At 41.1% G+C, this 18,327-nt stretch overlaps 2 long non-coding RNA genes across 2 annotated transcripts in view; one reads left to right on the plus strand and one right to left on the minus strand.

Moving 5' to 3' along the window:
* The window catches only part of LOC128328415 (uncharacterized), a 157,667-nt gene that overhangs the window by 130,092 nt on the left and 9,248 nt on the right, over positions 1-18,327 (plus strand). The gene's annotated exons all lie outside the window — the stretch shown is intronic.
* Positions 13,922-18,327, minus strand: part of LOC128328416 (uncharacterized) — a 43,339-nt gene continuing 38,933 nt past the window's right edge. The window contains exon 2 of the long non-coding RNA XR_008309197.1: positions 13,922-15,297. This is a non-coding gene — a long non-coding RNA (uncharacterized LOC128328416). The remainder of the gene's footprint in view (positions 15,298-18,327) is intronic.

An 18,327-nucleotide genomic window follows, 5' to 3' on the forward strand; every position in this document is an offset into this window, starting at 1 on the left:
GATGGATTGCTGCTGAGCAAGAAAAACTGGGTGTGGTTTAGGGAAACAGCCAGGAAATTGAGACATAATCGAAGCTCTGCTAGAAGAAAACCAGGCTGGATCTGCTAATATGTACAAGGATAAAGGAAGGGTGAAACACACACCACCAAAGAGACAGGGTTACAGAGAGAGAGAGGAGTTGGTGCAAAGAGTGGCTAAGGAGTGATTTGTTGAGATACTAGCTTCTTTGTGGGAACAGTGGATGTCAAGAGGAGATGAGAGTGTTGTCGACCTACCTTCTTTCCTAAGCTATTTACACCTTTTCTCTTTGTGGAATCCCACACTTTTCAGTGGTGTTTCCATTACTGTTCCTTCAATTGTATATGATGAGGGAGCCACCTGGATGAGGGAGCCACCTGGACTGAAAAGTAAAGGACAGCAAATTATCAATAATGTCATTTACTGTTTTATATGTTCCGTCATGGGAGGTGCCATCTGGATTTTCTGCTGTACCACAGGAAATTGAAGATGAACCACTCACCTTCTGAAAATGGTACTCAGTTGTTGGGATCTAGAAGGAAAAAGCTGGTCTGTTATTAGTGTCACAGTTTCTCTTCTTCTTCCCTGATAGTTGTGGAGTCCACTCTCATACCTGGCAACTTGTCCCTATTTTCTCATCCACCTGAATGGTGATATAGGGACATGTTGGCCGGTTTGCACTCTTTGTTTGGATGTAGCACCAATTACTTTTGGAATGAAGTCTTATACAGGGGCGTAGCAAGGTTGGATTGGGCCCAGAGACAAGATTTTAAAATGGCGCCCCCCTCACCAAAGTTTTTAATATATAATATCCTATGTGCAACATCATTCTAAATTATTTTTTAAAAGTTTTTGTAAATTGTGGACGATGCAAGTCATTTAATGGTACTAGAGAAAGACATACTGTTCTGGTAGCTCCAGCTCACATCAGTTTCGGAGGATTAATACAACTGTAGGAAGCCCAGGCAGGTGCGCAGCTGTGGGAATCAGTCATGTGACTTGCCTGGGGGGGGGGCAAGGCAGTGGGCCCTAGACAACTGTCTCCCCTTGCCCTATTATAGTTACATTCCTGGTCCTATACATGTTCCCTTTGTTCTGCAGAATCAGAGAGTCCGCTAAAGCTGTTAAATATATTGCATGCCTTTTAAAAGGCATTTTAAAAAGCTAAGTATCACTGAGAGGCAAAGAGATATATTTCTATTACTGTTGCATGCATGGATTCCTTCCTTCCTTAAAACAGGGCCAACTAGAAGTGATGTGAGAATTCTGTGACTGGAACTTCCAATGTCTTTTTCCATTTCAAAAAGCAGCAGCTGGGGGCAATTTAAAATAAGAACCATGGTGAAGGAGAGGAGGAACTAACCTTTTCTCTGAGTCATAGTCCCAGTTTACACTGACTCCTGAAGCTACTATTAGCCATAGAGTGGAAAACACACAGGCACATCAATTGTTTACCCATGTTTCCCTCTTTGTGGCTTTAGCAGATTTGGGGATGGGTGGGCAATTTGGACAGGGGCCATGACACAAAGGGAAAGGAAATAGACCCCCTTTTCCTACACTGAATCCAATCCAAATTGCTCCCACGTGCAGTTGCGTTTTGGAAAGGAGACAACAGGAGTTCCAGTCATGGAACTCCCAATTCTGAGAGGCAGAGAGAGAGATTCTCTTGGCTTTTATAGCATAAATTCCTTCCTTCCCGCAGGCCAAATGCAGGTTGCCATTTTTCAGTAGCAATTGTTTCACAGAACAATAGCTTCTGGGAATCTGCAAGCTGCCATGTCATGGCAGCTGAAAGAGAAGAGGACTGTCAACACTGTAGCAGAAGATTTGTGGAAGCAGCACGATGGCAACATTTCAGTAATTTTTTTCCCCTTGCATGACTAAAAACTCGGATTGCCATTCTGTGAATGATGGGGCTTTGTTTGCAAAAGGCACTCATTCATAAGTGGATTGTAAGGAGGATGGGGAGACGAAGCCAGACCACAGAGTTCATTCACACATTTACACAGCAGAAAACAAGAAGACAAAAGGCTGTGTTTTTGAAGCCATTCTTTAAGGGTGTTTTGTTTTGTTTTGTTTTGTTTTTTGGTCTTCCTCTATGTGGTGATACTTTATCATGGGAGCAGCAGTCAAATGAATCCATCAGATGATCAGCAAGTCAGGACTAAAATATGTTGTCATTTCCAGAAACAGGCTTGCCCAGCAGTTGATTTTTTGCAGATTTGAACCTGCAGTGGTTCTGCAGATAATTGCTTGGGCTCCTTGCCAGCTGCCCTCTCAGCATGTCCTTTTGTAGAACTTTATTTTCCAATCAAAACCTTTGGAGTATGATGGCTTAGCCAACGTTTTATCTTATTTTTGTTTCATAGCCTGCATTTCCCCCTCACTTCATTGCAACATCATCACCACCATTAGGAGAGCCAGAGCAGTGCAGCCATATTCCTGATAGCAGTAAAGCACACCAGTTACCTAAGAAGTGCATGCATTTGTTGCTAATGAAGTTAAAATGGAATGGCTCCAGGGAAACTGGCCTTAGCCTTGGAGAAAACATGGGATACAAGTACTGCTAATGAGATTACTCAGAGTTTACTCACACTACATCGAAGGCTATACTAGAGTAGCTGGTCTTTGAACTTGGTGGCAAGAAATTTCAATTTTGTCAAGGGAATATTTAAAGGCTTTAAAAAAAACACCCCACACAATCAGCATAAGGCGATTGTTCTAAACAAACTTATTTGGTATTAAGTCCCACTCAGATAAGTCAGACTTTCTCAGACTTGAGATTAAGGATTGGACTGTAAGTCAGTTTTATTCAATTAATTCTTCCATCATTGCAGCTGCATTTCTGAACTGCTGCCCCATGCCCATCAACTTTCCCATATACTTGCTGCTCCTATGGATTACTAATGCCACAGTCTTTACATTTTATCACTTGATGACTGCAACTTCAATAAATCAATGAATGAAGGAGCCACTGCATAGTAAACATTACAGATATAATTTACACTTCACCTCCTGCTTTCTTTGACACAATGCTTTTCAACTGAGTCAGTTCACACATTCATCAAGAAACCACATGTGCCACATAGATAGATTCTCTCCAGGATGATCTATCTTCAACTTGGCCTTTAAGGTCTCTCAGTGGTGCATTCATTGCTGACCACCTTGCTGCTGGTCATCCTCTTCTTCACTTTCCTTCCACATTTCCCAGCATTATGGACTTCTCAAGGGACCTGGCTCTTCCCATAATGTGTCTGAAGTATGATAGTTTGAGCCTGGTCATTTGTGCCAAAAAGTCTTCTCCACCACCAAAGTTCAAAAGCATCAATACTTCTTCTATCTTGCTCCGTCAAAATCCAGCTTTCGCATCCATAGAGTGTCACGGGAAAAACCATTGTCCGAACGATTCTAATCTTTGTAGGTATAGACACGTCACAGCATTGAAATATCCTTTCCAAGGCCTTCATTGCAACCCTACCAAGTGCTAGTCTATGGCGTATTTCTTGGCTGCTGGATCCTTTACTGTTGATGGTCGATCCTAAAAGGCAGAAGCTATCCATTACTATCCAAAGAGGGCATTACAAGAAAACCATTCTGGAAACTATTGCTCACACTGTTTCTGGAATTGTATAAAAAATAGGCCTGAGGCATTCAAAACCCGCGCCCCCCCCCCCCAGAACTCTAATGGGGTGCCCTGATTATGTTGCCAGGGAATTATTCTACTTCTTCTGTTAAATGCATTGGAGAATATTCTTTTACAAGTCTAGCTCTGGATCCACTGAGATCCAGATAGGGGCTGTGATGTTTGTGACAAATACATTCCTTTGATCCAGGCCACTATTTCAGAACACCCTGGGTTAATTATAGGCTACCATATCCCATGATTTTTGCTAGATCATCAGTGCAATCCTATACATGTTTTCTCAGAAATACCCTGTTGTTCAGTGGGATGAATTCACTCCTAAGTGTGTTTTGAATTGTAGCCTGAAAAGACTGGGCAGTTTTAGAAGGAAGTATAGCAATCTGTTGGTTGTTGTATGTCAAGAAGAAACCGGATAATAGGCACGTGTTAAAACTATTTTGCATCCTGAGTCTCATTCTTAGGGGCCTTTGCTCCTCTCACTACCTGAGGGGCCTAGCCTGAGCTCAGTGCTGCAACTTCCATTGAGACCTTGGTGAATCAGTTGAACAACTCCCAAGCAAACCACCCAGACATGCTTTTTCTTTCATCTATTCTAGGAACATGTAGGCAGAGCTTGAGCTTGCTCTGAAGTGCCCGCTTTGGGTTCCATCACACTTTCTTATGACAGATTCTTATGAAATCCCTCCTGACATGAGGCAATTTCCCCGCATTAATAAATATTTCATGTTTAATTTACTTTTGAAACCATGTTTGTGCCATGAAATATTCAATGCACAATCACTTACTGCAACAAAAACAAAGCCTTACTGGTGATTTTTTAAAAATGCAGTAGTGGTCTCTTTACCTGACCCTCTGTGTGTTGGCCGTTGCATTCAACTTGCTGAACATTTGTGTTGGGCAGTGACTGAGATGATTTGTTTGCAGAACTAGCGAGGACTTGGCCACACTGGATTAGGAAATTGTTATATGTGCAGTCATTCCCTGGCCCACCTTACTCCAGGAGTCTATATCCTCCACAGCTATGTCCATCTGGCATGGCCCCCTGGGGAGGGGAACACACAAACATAAATGAGTAAGGGCTCATACTAGGGTAGTGGCACGCCAGACTTTCAGGACAAACAGCAGCCTGAATAACAAGATATGCTTCAGCAGCAATTTAGGTGTGCTGCACACTGTACCCTGCTGACCTCCTTGACGTCTACCTTTTCTAACAAGAGAAGTGGGTTGCCTTATCTTTGGCCTTGCTCCTGGCTGCTTTAATACTTTCATCACAGTCCCTGTTATGTGCTCTTCCCATTATTTGTCTCTGCATAATTTCTTGCTTCTCATCCCCACGTATGGCTACTATTCTGCTAGCTTTGCCTGGGACTCCCTGATCATTGATTCCTTCCAGTCTTTAGAATTACTTTTAATTGTTTCCCCTGCTTCTCCAATGCATGTAGTGGGGTTGCTGCATTACATACAGGGCGAATTCACAAATAATGCAGAACCTGAGGATTCGCCAGACTGGAGAGAACCTGAAGCTGGTGCTGCAAACTATCACGTGTCTTGGTTTGGTGGGAGAAGTTAAGTTGACCAGAGGCACCTGGATGCTATCCAGGTGTACTATCCAAGTGAGGCCCTGGATCCCAGCCTGCCTTGTGCCATCTCGCAGCCACTAGTACCAATGGCCAAAGGGGTGGGCTAGCCTAGAGTGAACCAGAGGTTTATGAAGAGTGTGGGTTCAGGAATAACACACACCTCAGTGGGAACAGCACTTGGTTTGTGAAGCCAACTTCAAACCTTGGTAATGCATCTCAGTTGGAGGCCCCTCATGAACCTCAGGTTCCTACTTGGGTGTGAGTTCAGACCAGGATGGCCAGAACCTAAGGGGTATACTCGTGGCTCAAATGGGCTGTACTCCAGAATTTGGCTTAAAAAAGCCAAATCTGGCCACCTAGGTTCAGACTATCACAAACAAATCAGTTACTGATTTTACAGGTTGGTTCTACATTATGTATGAACATGCCCAAAGTTTGAATTGGTTGAGCTAGTTGTATATGCAATTTTCCCTATGAGATTTTATTCAGTTAGAGATGCCAAATAATTTCATTTTGCAAATCAGCCCCCCCCCCCACCCCTTTTGCCATATGATTAGGGAAATCATATACCTCCCATATATTAATTTCAAAATAATGGATATAATCCAGCCTAAGATAAGCCTTTTAAATGTTTACTGAATACTGTTAATAATGTGTTGAATTGTTTTTCTTGTGGAAATGAACGGGATCTAGAAGTGCTCAACTTTATTGGATTATACCCAGAATTTCCTTTGTAATGGAACATCTTCTTGAACTATATATACAAAATGAACAGATTTGAAGAGGATGTGTAATGTTGATTTTATAAAGGTGTTTATTCTCTATTTACATACATAATGTGGGCAGAATGAAGTGAGGAAATCAATCTGTGCATGGAACATCCTAATTTTAAGTCATGAAAATGTCAAATGCAATAGTTATATTATACGTACATAGAACTTTTCTAATTAACACATTTATTTAAAGACTATGAACAAATTAGTCATCCACTAAAATCTTTTTAAAAGGTTACGCCAAGGGAATTAATGTGATAATATAATGCAATTTTAAGAAAAATGGGGATACAATTTTGACTTGAATCCAGCTAAGGGGTCATGACTTACATCACAATCTCCCTATGCATACTTACTCAGAAGTAAGTCTACAGGCTTTAATGGGACTTACTCCCAAGTAAGTGTGCCTAAACACACTTGCTATAGAGTAAGCCTCATTTAAAACAGTACAATGAAGGTGACCATCTTAACTTGCTATTTCCATGCTTTGGGAGCATGAGTGAAAATATTAAGCACTTTAATTTTCATCTTGAACCAAAGGTTTTTTGATATCTAAATTTCTCAACTGCTGTGAAAATGGCGAGTATTATGTCAGATTATTAAATAGCTTAGTAGTGTAGGTATGGTTCACACATGTATGTTTATCATTCAATGACTGAAACATGTGCCATCACATTGATTTGATTGATTATTAGATTTATGTACCGCCTTTCATAAAATTATCATAGATCAAACACTAAGGACAATATGTTCACATTACTTGAGATCACTTCAAAAACTTCAGGATGAAGCCCCTGTATATTTCCCACTTACTTGGCTTAGCTCTGATGGGGGGAATTGCCTGTTCCTACTCAGTTTGTTCTGTCCCTCCACTTTTAGAGATACTACCTCAATTTGCTTTGTTCTGGAATACAGTCGAAGGACACATAATTTTTGGGCAAGATCCGGACTAAGTTAGTTATGGCTTAGTCCCACTGATGTATATGTTGACAGTTCACATATTGAGCTCCATGTTATCAGCAAGGCTGTGCAAAGTGGATTCAATTCAATTCAAGGATTGTCTTAGTGTTTTGGAGGGGTCTCCATTTTGATTTGGACCTGCTGGAGTGGGTCCTGCTTCACTTTGGGTGGCTGAACCCTTCAGTCCTTTGGTGCATCAGCCCCTCACTCCTAAAAGTGCTTACAGGACTGGGTAGGGGGTAGGAGACAGACCACTCTCCTGTATATTCGCTCCTGGAACTGATGGAGCAGGCAGGATCTTCTGTGTCTTGTATTTTAAACTGACCCCCCCCTTTAATTCCCTTGGTGTCCAGGGAATGGTGTAGGTGCTCTTGGGAGCTGTAGTATTCTCTGAGGCTGCAGCAATGGTCGAGTGGGGTGGGAGAGGCCACAGTGAAGCTTCAGGTGCTGGTGGGAATGGTTTGGTCTGGTGTGCTGTGCTTCAGCCTTGCTCTGGCCTCAGCCAGATGGTGCTTCACTTTGGTCCAAAGAGGGCCAAAGCAGACCTAATAATCCCCTGAAGCTTAGCACAGCCCTAGTTAAGAGGTGCTGAGGGAACCAAGTAATGTCCATACGTGTGTGAAGCAGCCATTAGTGAAAGCTAAATAAAGGAGCCCAGCTCAAGCACAATATTTCCCAGATAATTAAGTCTGGTATCCATTTATTTATCTTAGAGGTATCCTTCTCTACAGAGTATGTAATCTAATCCAATTGATCAAGCCCCTGCTTGCATTGGGAAAATATAGAAACACAGCATAAGGATCTAAAGGAAGATGTCATCTACATTTAGGGAAGTTATGCCATTTCCTGATGAGGCTGATATGGAGAAATAGATTTGGGTGCCATCGGCATATTGATAACACCCTGCACCAAATTTCCTGATTATCTCTCCCAGCAGTTTCATGTAGATGTTAAAAAACACTGGGGGCAGTATGGAGCCTTGTGCAGCTCCATAAAGTAGGTCATGCCTTGAAGAACAAGAGTCTCTAAGTGACACCATCTGGAATCTACCCGAGAGGTAGGACTGGAGCCACAGTAAAACAGTGCCATCCAGTCCCAGATCTCTCAAGTGGCCAAAAGTACAACAGATTGATGGTACTGAAAACTGCCAAAAATCCAAAATCTGGAGAGGTTTATAGGTGGAGGGGCACACCAGAATCATATATATTGTTTACTATCTTGCTATATCCCACCATATTGAATTTTCCTACACTAGCATCAACAGCCTTCATATCTTGTTGTGCGATTTAGGGAGAGCAGTGGAGCAGTCACTCCTACTTTTCTGTTGCAGACCACTTCTGATTATTCCTCAGAAGTATCTATATTCCTGGTTGTTATAACGTGTAAACAAGTATCCACAATGAATGTCTGTCTTGTCTTGGCATCTTGCCTCACTTGCTGGGGGTTGACGCAATGCAATGTAGAGCTTTTCAGTTCTGTGAGAGCTGGCATGCTGGCTGGCCATTTTATACCTCACCCTTAGCTTCTGATAAAAGTGGTTGTGGTGCAGGAACAGCAGCTCAGTGTTCTGGTGGGAAGAAACACAAGCAGTGTCCAAGGCTGGAAGGCCAGAAAGAGACGCTGAAGATACAGGACAAAGAGAAGAGCACTCATCCCCTTGAACCATGCGTTAGGAGGCAGTTGAATGAAACTCACTGAAGGGAGACAAATAGTTGCTGGGGAACTGGGGAAAGGGATTTACTAGAGGCTGCATAGGGATTCTTAAAGGGATATATAAAAAGTGAGGATGAGAGAGGATGAATTGTGTGAAGTAAGGCAATTTCTTTGGTAGAAGGGCTCCATTTCTAGAGCTCCAGACCTCCTCTCCTCTGAGGCTCCCCATCTCAATGCTATTAAAAACACTGTTCTTTGATATGCAGGAGAACCTCATTATAAGCAGATTCTATATCTGCAGTTTTGCATATTCTTGGGTGTCTAATTGACATCCGGTTTCATTATCTACAGATACACAAAGGTTAAAACCCACATATCCATGGTTACTAGAAGGCCAGAAGTGACTTTGGAGGTTATTTCCAGCCACCATTTTTTCCGTGGGAGCCATTTTGTGGCTCAGTTCAGCAAAAATAAAAATTGTGCGTGTGGGAAAAATCCATGATTTTGGGGACCATTCGGGGGGCATTGCTGGATGCCAGGAGACCTGTGGAGCACAGTAGAGCACTTTATTTGGCTCATTTTTGTGGGAGTTTTTTGTGGTTTTTGTGGTTTTTAAAAAAGTCCTGGAACCTAACCCCCACATTCCCATAGACTCAATGACTCATTATTCGTGGTTTCATTATCTGTGGTGATATGCAGGAATGGAACCCCCACAGATAATGATGTCCACTTGTATTCATGAGAATGTTTTTATAGAGCAGGCCTTTGAACCTTATAATGAAACTTTATTCTGCCCCCAAAAGGAATCCATCCCTCCACATCATTGGAGCCTGAAATGGCTGTCCCTTCCTGCAGAGGTGCAAAGCTGATGTGGCATGTTCTACATGAGAATGCAAGAAAAGTTCATACCTCTGGGCAGCAGTGTACATTCCCCCCACCCACTTCCATCAAAGCACTTTTACATATACCTCAGGTACTGTGTATTGGGTCTAGATGGCTATACTGGGTGATGGTTCCACACATTTTTTCTTTGTTCCTCCCATTGTGAATTTGCTGCAGCACCCTCTCTCTGCTTCAAGTTCCACTTTCTTGAACTGCTCAGATAACTTTTGGCAAAACCACAAAGCAGTTATGTTTCCTTGCACGTATCTTCTGACTTGTTTGCTTTTTAGAGACAATTTTATGTTTTCGTTGTCTTCCAAATCAAAGGCTGCATTGGACATAAGGTGACCCTTGTCTGTTTACTATGGGTATTCATTCGGAGTGTTTTCAGCTGTTGTCAAAGAAAACAGCCTTATGCTGCATTTATGTCATTCTTGCTTTCAGTTGTTCGTGTTCACTTGTTATTGGTAGTCATGCTGAATCCAGAGCTTCCGACATAAATTCAAATGGCATCATTTCATTGGATTTACATGAGTAATTTTGACTCAGCATGTAAATTTGATAAGAAAGCTTCAAATTCACCTTAATATTTTGCTTTACATAGAATTTGATGACAATTCTGGGAGAATCCACATTATAATATGTCTTTGAGCCATACTGGGGAACCCTAGAACAATCTGATATAATTACACTGATGCCATCTGCACAGGGGGTGGAACAGTAATTACAGTCGCCACATGGGCCATTTCTGCCTCTTTCATGAGGTATAAGGACTCTTACAACCTCTTATTCTGCTGCTCTGAAGTGCTGAGGTGGGGCTCCAGAAAAGGCATTTATGTAGCTATAGGTGGCTATGAGAAATAGAGGCAAACGTACACAAGAACAAAAGAACAGCCCATCTGGATCAGGCCAATCCAGAGATCAGATCAGGCCGATCTAGCCCAGCATCCTTTTTCTCACAATGGCCCACCAGATGCCTCTGAGAAGCTCACAGGCAAGAGATGAGGGCATGCCCTCTCTCCTGCTGTTGCTTTCCTGCAATTGGTGTTTAGAGGCATCTTGCCTCTGAGGCTGGAGGTGGCCTATAGCCACCGGACTAATAGCCATGATAGACATGTCCTCCATGAATTTGTCTAAGCCCAATTTAAAGCCATCCAAGCTAGTGGCCATCACCACATCCTGTGGCAGAGAATTCCATAATTGCATGCCGTGTAAAGAAAAAGTAATTCCTTTTGTCGGTCAAGGGTCCTAAATTGCCTGGCCTTCAGTTTCATGGGATGACCCCTGGATCTAGCATTGTGAGATAGGGAGAAAGATTTCTCTCTGTCCACTCTCTACTCCATGTATCATTTTGTACACCTCGATCATGTCTCCCCGTAGTTGTCTCTTTTCCAAACTGAAAAGCCCCAGATGCTATAGCCTTGCTTCATAAGGAAAGTGCTCCAGGACCCTGAACATCTTGGTAGCCCTCTGCTGCACCTTTTGCAGTTCTACAATGTCCTTCTTAGGATACGGTGACCAGAACTGTACACAGTACTCCAGATGTGGCTGCACTATAGATTTGTCTAAGGGCATTACAATATAAGCCCCTTCCTTATGATTCTAAGCATAGAATTTATCTTTTTCACAGCTGCCTCACACTGAGTCGACACTTTCAATGAGCTGTCCACCACAACCCCAAGAGCTCTCTCCTGGTCAGTCACTGACAGCTCAGACCCCATCAGTGTATATGTGAAGTTGGGTTTTTTTGCCCCAATATGCATCACTTTATACTTGCTTACATTGAGCCGCATTTGACGTTTTGTCACACACTCACCTGGTTTGGAGCTCCTCACAATCTGCTTTGGATTTCACTATCCTAAATAGTTTAGTGTCATCTATAAGTTTGGCCTCTTCACAGATTATCCCAATTTCTAGATCATTTATGAACAAGTGAAAGACAACTGGTCCCAGTACATATCCCCAGGGGACCCCAGATCTTACTTACTTCCATTGTGAAAACTGTCCATTTATTTCTACCATTTCCTGTCCTTCAACAAGGTACCAATCCACACATGAACCTGTCTCATTATCCCATGACTGCTAAGTTTACTCAAGAGCCTTTGGTGGGGAACCTTGTCAAAAGCGTTTTGGAAGTCCAAGTATTCTATGTCATCCAGATCACCTTTATCCACATGCCTGTTGACACCCTTAAAGAACTCCAAAAGGTTAGTGAGACAAGACTTTCTTGCAGAAGTCATGCTGGTTCTCCTTCAGCAAGGCCTGTTCTTCTATATATTTAACAATTGTGTCCTTAAGTATGCTCCCTATCAATCTACCTGGCACAGTCCCCACCTGGATCCATTTTTGAAAATTGGAGTTTCATTAGCTACTTTCCAATCCTCTGGTACAGAGCTTGATTGTAGGTACAAGTTACATGTTTTTGCTAGGAGATCCACAATTTCACATTTGAGTTCTTTCAGAACTCTTAGGTAAATGCCATCTGGCCCTGGCCATTTGTTAATTTTTAGTTTTTCAAAACAGTTTAGAACATCCTCTCTCATCAACCAAATTAGCCCAGTTCTTCAGCCTGCAAGCCTGAGAAGCTCAGTTCTGGCATGGGTCAGTATCCTCTGCTGTGAAGACAAATGCAAAGACCCCTGCTAACTTGGCAAAGAGGCACCTTTTAATGCGGTGATTCTCTTTATTTAGCAGGGGGAGAGTAACTGGCCCTATCCACCCCCAGCACAGTACTTCCAGTGACTGTTGCTGGTGTCTATCTTACGTTTCTTTTTAGATTGTGAGCCCTTTGGGGACAGGGATCCATTTTGTTTATCTTATTTATTTGTTATTTCTCTGTGTGAACCACCCTGAGCCATTTTTGGAAGGGCGGTATAGAAATAGAACAAACAAACAAACAAACAAATAAATACATAAATAACTCATTCAGCTTTTCTGCAATCTCCTTATCCTCCTTAATAATCCCATTCATGTCACTATCATCTAAGCATCCAACCACTTCCCTGACATGTTTTCTGTTTCTGATATATTTAAAGAAGTTTTTGTTATTTCCCTTGACACTTTTAGCTATATGCTCCTCAAACTCACTTTTTGTATCTGTTATAGTCTCCTTGCATTTCTTTTGCCAGAGTTTATGTTCCTTTCTGCTCTCTTCATTTGGGCAGGACTTCTATTTTCTGAAGGAATTCGTCTTCCCTTGTATAGCTTTCCTGTTTCTACTTGTTAGCCACATTGGTGTCCTCCTGAACTTGGTGGTACCTTCCCTCCTTCTTGGTATAATTCTTGCACCAGGCCAGGCTCCACTCAGGATTAACTTCACACAAAGAGCAGGTAGATGGAAGTGTTCTGGGACTGTTTTAGAATGCAAATGTGGGATTGCATTATTAAATATTCTTCTATATATATTTTAATAAAAGATATCAGGGGAGAAAGATCTGGCCTAATTTTCCCCCTGCTGTGGTAGTTTCATATGTGTGGAGTTTTAAAAACAACAACAACAAAAACACAGGGAAGTATTTCTTCTTCTGGTACAGTATAGGGACAGTTATACCCCCTATGCTGTTTGTGTAACCTTGAATGATGGTGACAGCATTTGAATTCTTCTGTACATTTAAAAATGTTGATATGGTGACCCTTACTAGATACTAGTTATTACCCAAGACCTCCCCTTATGTGAAGTTCTTTGAGCCTTCTCAAAACCACCTGTACTCTATGGTATTCTGATCTGATCCAGTTCCTTCATATTTTATCCCCACATCTGGTGCTCCTGGTCAGGATTTCCCTCATGGCTATTGCTTGCTCCTCTTGCATTCCTTTCTCCAAAACATTATTTCCCATTTCCCTGAGAAGTACCAGACCTGTACACCCACTTCTTCTTCTTGGCATTCTTCTTGCCTTTCTTCATATTATATCTCTACAATTACCTTTTCCTTTAATTTTGAATTTTTGTACTACCTCAAGCTGGCCTAACCTGGTATGTTTCTCCTCACTGTATGCCCAAAATGATGGCTAAAAGCTGAGTTTGTTTCATGCACAGGGACACTCTGCATTAGGGGTGTGCACAAAACTGATCTTCCCAGTTTGGTTTGAGTTCAAACCGGATTTGAACTGGGGACCCCAATTCGAATACCAGTTCCATTGAACCAGTCACCAGTTCAGCTTGCATTTGAACCAGGGTCAAACTGGTTCTAGTGGTTCGCCCACAGGGAATAATGGGAATTTGAACCAGCCCATTATTCCCCATGGATAGTGCCTAGGGACACCAAAATGGGTTGGGCAGTATGCAGTGTTCCCTCTAATTTTTTTTCATCAGTGAGCAGAATTAATTTTGTTCTGGGTGACAATATCAAGGCAGTGTTCAGACGTGTATTATTATGTGCTACTATAGATACAACACACACACACCCCATAAATATGGAAAGAAAGAAGTGTATTTTACAATTCTATTCTATATTAGCTGATCTAAAGGCAATGCAATACGCATGATATTGTGACAATCTGCGACAATACTCCTCTCCAGACCTTCTTTATTGCGTAAAATTAAAACATAAATAAAACTACAACAGAGAGGTTGTAGTGTTTTACTTACAACCTAAATAAAATTACAACTCTGAGACTGATGTGTTTATGTCATAATATTTGTTCTCTGTTCTAGTTTTATTTATGTTTTAATTCTATGCAATAAAGAAGGTCTGGAGAGAAGTATTGTCACAAATCCTATTCTGTTCATAAAATTGGGTTTTTACTTTATTTCACTTCATATTTACGTATAATAAAAACAAGGCAGACTCTAAAACAAGGCCTTTTAAAAGTTTGCCAGATAGGAATGCCATACATTCCGATTTCTATACACTTAGATAAGAATATCATTTAGCTTAGCATCACAACAACTTGAACTATATTTAAACAGCTATTTAAAAATGCAACTTTCACTTTTGTTTAAAAGCATAATACTGGCTGAAAAGGGAGTGGATCATGGGATTCAGTTTTCTCAGTGCCATGGATTGAATGCAGCTATTAACACACAAAAGCTTTGCTAAAAAAAAAATCCCAGGGAACATCCTATTAAGGAAGAGCCCCATAACTCTCCAAGCTGTGTATGCTTTGCTCATTTAACCTCTATAAAAGGGAAGAAGCCCAAAATCCTTTGTTACAATTCCTTTGTAACTATACTTCAGCAAACTATACTTCAACAAACAGTTATTGGAAGAGATAATACTTCAATATTCAAATTAGTTTGACAGAAATATAACCCCCCCCCCAAATATCAGAAATATCAGTGTATTAATTACACTGCAGATTTTTGCTGCCCCTGCTGTTCAAAAAATGTCTCTCTTATGTCTTTATTGTTCTTCCAGTATTAATATATTTTGTCAAGGTCTATTCTTCCACCACTTGAAATGTGAAATTTAATCCTCATCAGCATGTCCAAGTACTTTTCCTTCAGTCTGTTTTGTGAGCTGGTTTGGATGTTATTTATAAGGCTGAAACCATGCTCACAATCTGTACTTGAAGCCTGAAAGGTTGCACAGATATCTACCAGTTGAGATATTACACTATATTTTTCAGAATTATGCAGAGTGAAAGTCACAATGTCCTGGAAAATTTTCAACTACTTTAATTCACATTTCTGTTCAACCATGGATTCATGGTATTGGTTCAGAATGAACTCCTTCTCTCCCATCATGGTGTTTTCAGCAGAGGAATGCACTTGACCAAGATCTAAGATGTTTCTGTATTTGTCCACTAGCTTGCCAATGTTCTCATTTCCAAACTCATAGCAGATTTGCTGTGGTGAAAGAGAGAGGAAGTCAAATGTTGCCCATTCTTTAAGTTCATTTTCAGGAAACCACACAGTAGGGGTACGAACTGTAGAATAGATCCACTACTAAATTGTTCTTCTCTTGTCTTTGATGCAATAAGATTTTTAACAGTGTCACTCCAAAACAACACTGTTTCCCCAAGATATTGCACTCTTATCTTATGGGTTTTTGCTCTTGCTATCTGTACAGCTTCCACTGTTGTTAGAGAGCTGTTCTGGAAACATATAGACAGCTCTGCTAATTCATATACAACATCATTCAGTGCTACAAGAGTGATATGATAATTAGGATCAGGAAGTACTTTGCAAATGGGCCGTTATTTTCTGAGACTTCATGTTCAAAGTATGTAAGAGAAGTCTCATAATTGCACATCAAAGCATTTCCAGCAAAATGTCTGAAAAGCCACCTCAGCTCATGTAGGGATTTAAATGATATATCCTCATTTTCAGCAAATTTTGCCATTTCCTCAAACTGTCCTTTTCGAACTATGGATCTGCAGTAGTATGAATAAAAGGCCTTTAATAGTGTTTCTATTAAAGAAATGTCGGCCTTCAACATTGGTAGTTTTTTCTATGCATCCAAGATCTTCATGATGAGCCACACAATGCTGTTCTGCTAAATATGGAATGCACTGCTTCAGTCTTGTGGCAGCACTATAGTTTCCCCCAAGCATAACAGAAGTGCTGTCAGAAGTAAACATCACCATTTTCATCATGTCCAGCCTATTCAAAGTGTAAAAATCTTTACAGCAGCTGTAATAGCTTCTGTATTACAAGCAGTCAGGTCAACAATCCCACCAATAACCATCTGGTATACTGCAGCAGAATTTGCATCTTTGAACTTGAAGTACAATATAAGCTTTTTGTTGACAGAAATATCTGTGCTTTCATTAATAATAAGGGTATGATAGGAAGACCCATGAATCCCTGACATGACTTCTGCATATACAACAGCATTGATTGATTCAAAAAAACTCAAAAGCATAGTTTTTGCTGCACCAGCTCACTGGTATCTGTATATACTTTCCAATGTGAACTTTTATAGTTTGCACAGAGTTCATGGACTTGTTCAATCTGTACTGCAAGCAGAACTGTAGTGGATTAAAGCCTTTGTCTCAGAGCAAGCTCACATGAGGGGAAGAAAAATTCTGAATCATCCCCACTGAGCTTTCCGGCAAGGCATCTCCTCAAACTATCCTGTAATTTTTGGTAGGTGCTAAGGGCTGCCACCACCACCCGCTTATTGACAGAGCTTAACCCCAATCCCCTGGGCTTGGGGTGGAATCCCAGGGGAAACTCTCTTTCTTTTGTTACTGGAAAAGTACAAAAACTTTCCACGTGCAAGCCTACACCACTACACATGGTGAGAAAACTGGTAGTTGCTGAATGTCTGAGGCATGTTTGCACCAGAGTAAAACCCCATTTCAGCCCCCACTTCTCCTGAGTTATCCACTTGGAGAGGCTTGTAAAATAAAAGAACAAAAAGAAAAACAGTTTTATTCATATGCTACAGACTGCTTCTGCGTGAGGCTTTCCCAGCTTTTAGTTACAGGTAAAAATACTCAGTAGGTTACAAGAATACTTCAAAAGTACCCCAGATAATGTTGGGGTGGCCCACTTAAAAAATCATGGTTACCCAGTTGCAAAGAAAAGGTATGTAGGAAAATACAAAAGCACACTTAAATGCTTACAGGTAAACAATCATAGAACAGTATCAGGGATATACAAAACATACACCAAAGAAACAGAAAGTCTAACACAAAATCTGACTAAACAAACTTTCCCTTGACTAAGCTTCCCGAAGCCAAAGCCCTGGCTTCCTTTGTCTTGAACTAATCAAACCCTGGTTGGGAATTCAGTTCTATCTTCCAAGAGCTGCAGTCATCTTCCTGTAGCCATCCTCCATGGCAGCATGTGTCCTCTTTCCACCCCTAGCCTGCTTCTTCTAACAAAGAAACTCTCCTTCCTCCCAACAGCTCTCTAGGTCGCACCCACTTGGTGTGCTGATTGGCTGAGCTCTGGAGTTCACCAGCCTGTCAGTCAGGACAGGGTACACTTCCAGTTAACTCTTTAGAGGGAGGGGTGGCTGATTACTACAAGAATATTATCTAGAAGAAGTTTAATTTCTTCTTGCTTTGAATATTGTCTTTCCATCAGTTCCAATTTCTTATCGCTGTCAGCCTTGGTTTGTGATAGCATGTTTTTCAAGCTAGATGTATCAAAGTTCCTGCTCCTAAGGATATGTACAACAGATTCATGATTTTTGTTTGAGAAGTGCCTTTTCAGGTAATCCAGCTTCCACCCCTTTCCTCATTTTTTTGCCAGTAGGGAAGTCCCTGGATATTTTGACTTCAGCACATATTTTGCAAACCAAGATAGTATCTGCATTGTGCTGGAATATTTTCCTCCACTTTACATGAACCTTGTCTTAAGATTTATGGAATTCTGTTGCTACTGTTTCATTCAGCCACTCTGCTTTGAACAAGAGACAACATTTTTTAGGTTTTGTCCCTTTGGTAGATGATGCTGTTGGCTTGTGATTAGGCATGGCTGTTAAAAAGACAAAGTTGTGTTAAAAATTATGATCTTTAATTCCCTCAGAGAAAATAAAGAGGTCAATGTTAACATATGTGATTTTGTATCAGAAGCAGCTGGCCAATAGCCTCTATCTGTCTTCTGTTTTAATAGCAATTGTGTTTGCCATTGATAGTTAAATATGACCTATAAAATAATAAAAAATAAAATAAATAACTCCCTGTTGTCTAAGGTGAGCCAACATGGTGTAGTGGTTAGAGTGCTGGACTAGGACCAGGAAGACCCGAGTTCAAATCCCCATTCAGCCATGATACTAGCTGGGTGAATCTGGGCCAGTCACACATCTCTCAGCCTAACCTACTTCACAGGGTTGTTTTGAAAGAGAAACTTAAGTATGTAGTACACCGCTCTGGGCTTCTTGGAGGAAGAACAGGATATAAATGTAATAATAATGATGATGAT

The sequence above is a fragment of the Hemicordylus capensis genome, chromosome 5 (genome assembly GCF_027244095.1).
Source record: "Hemicordylus capensis ecotype Gifberg chromosome 5, rHemCap1.1.pri, whole genome shotgun sequence".
NCBI classification, from domain to species: Eukaryota; Metazoa; Chordata; class Lepidosauria; order Squamata; family Cordylidae; genus Hemicordylus; species Hemicordylus capensis.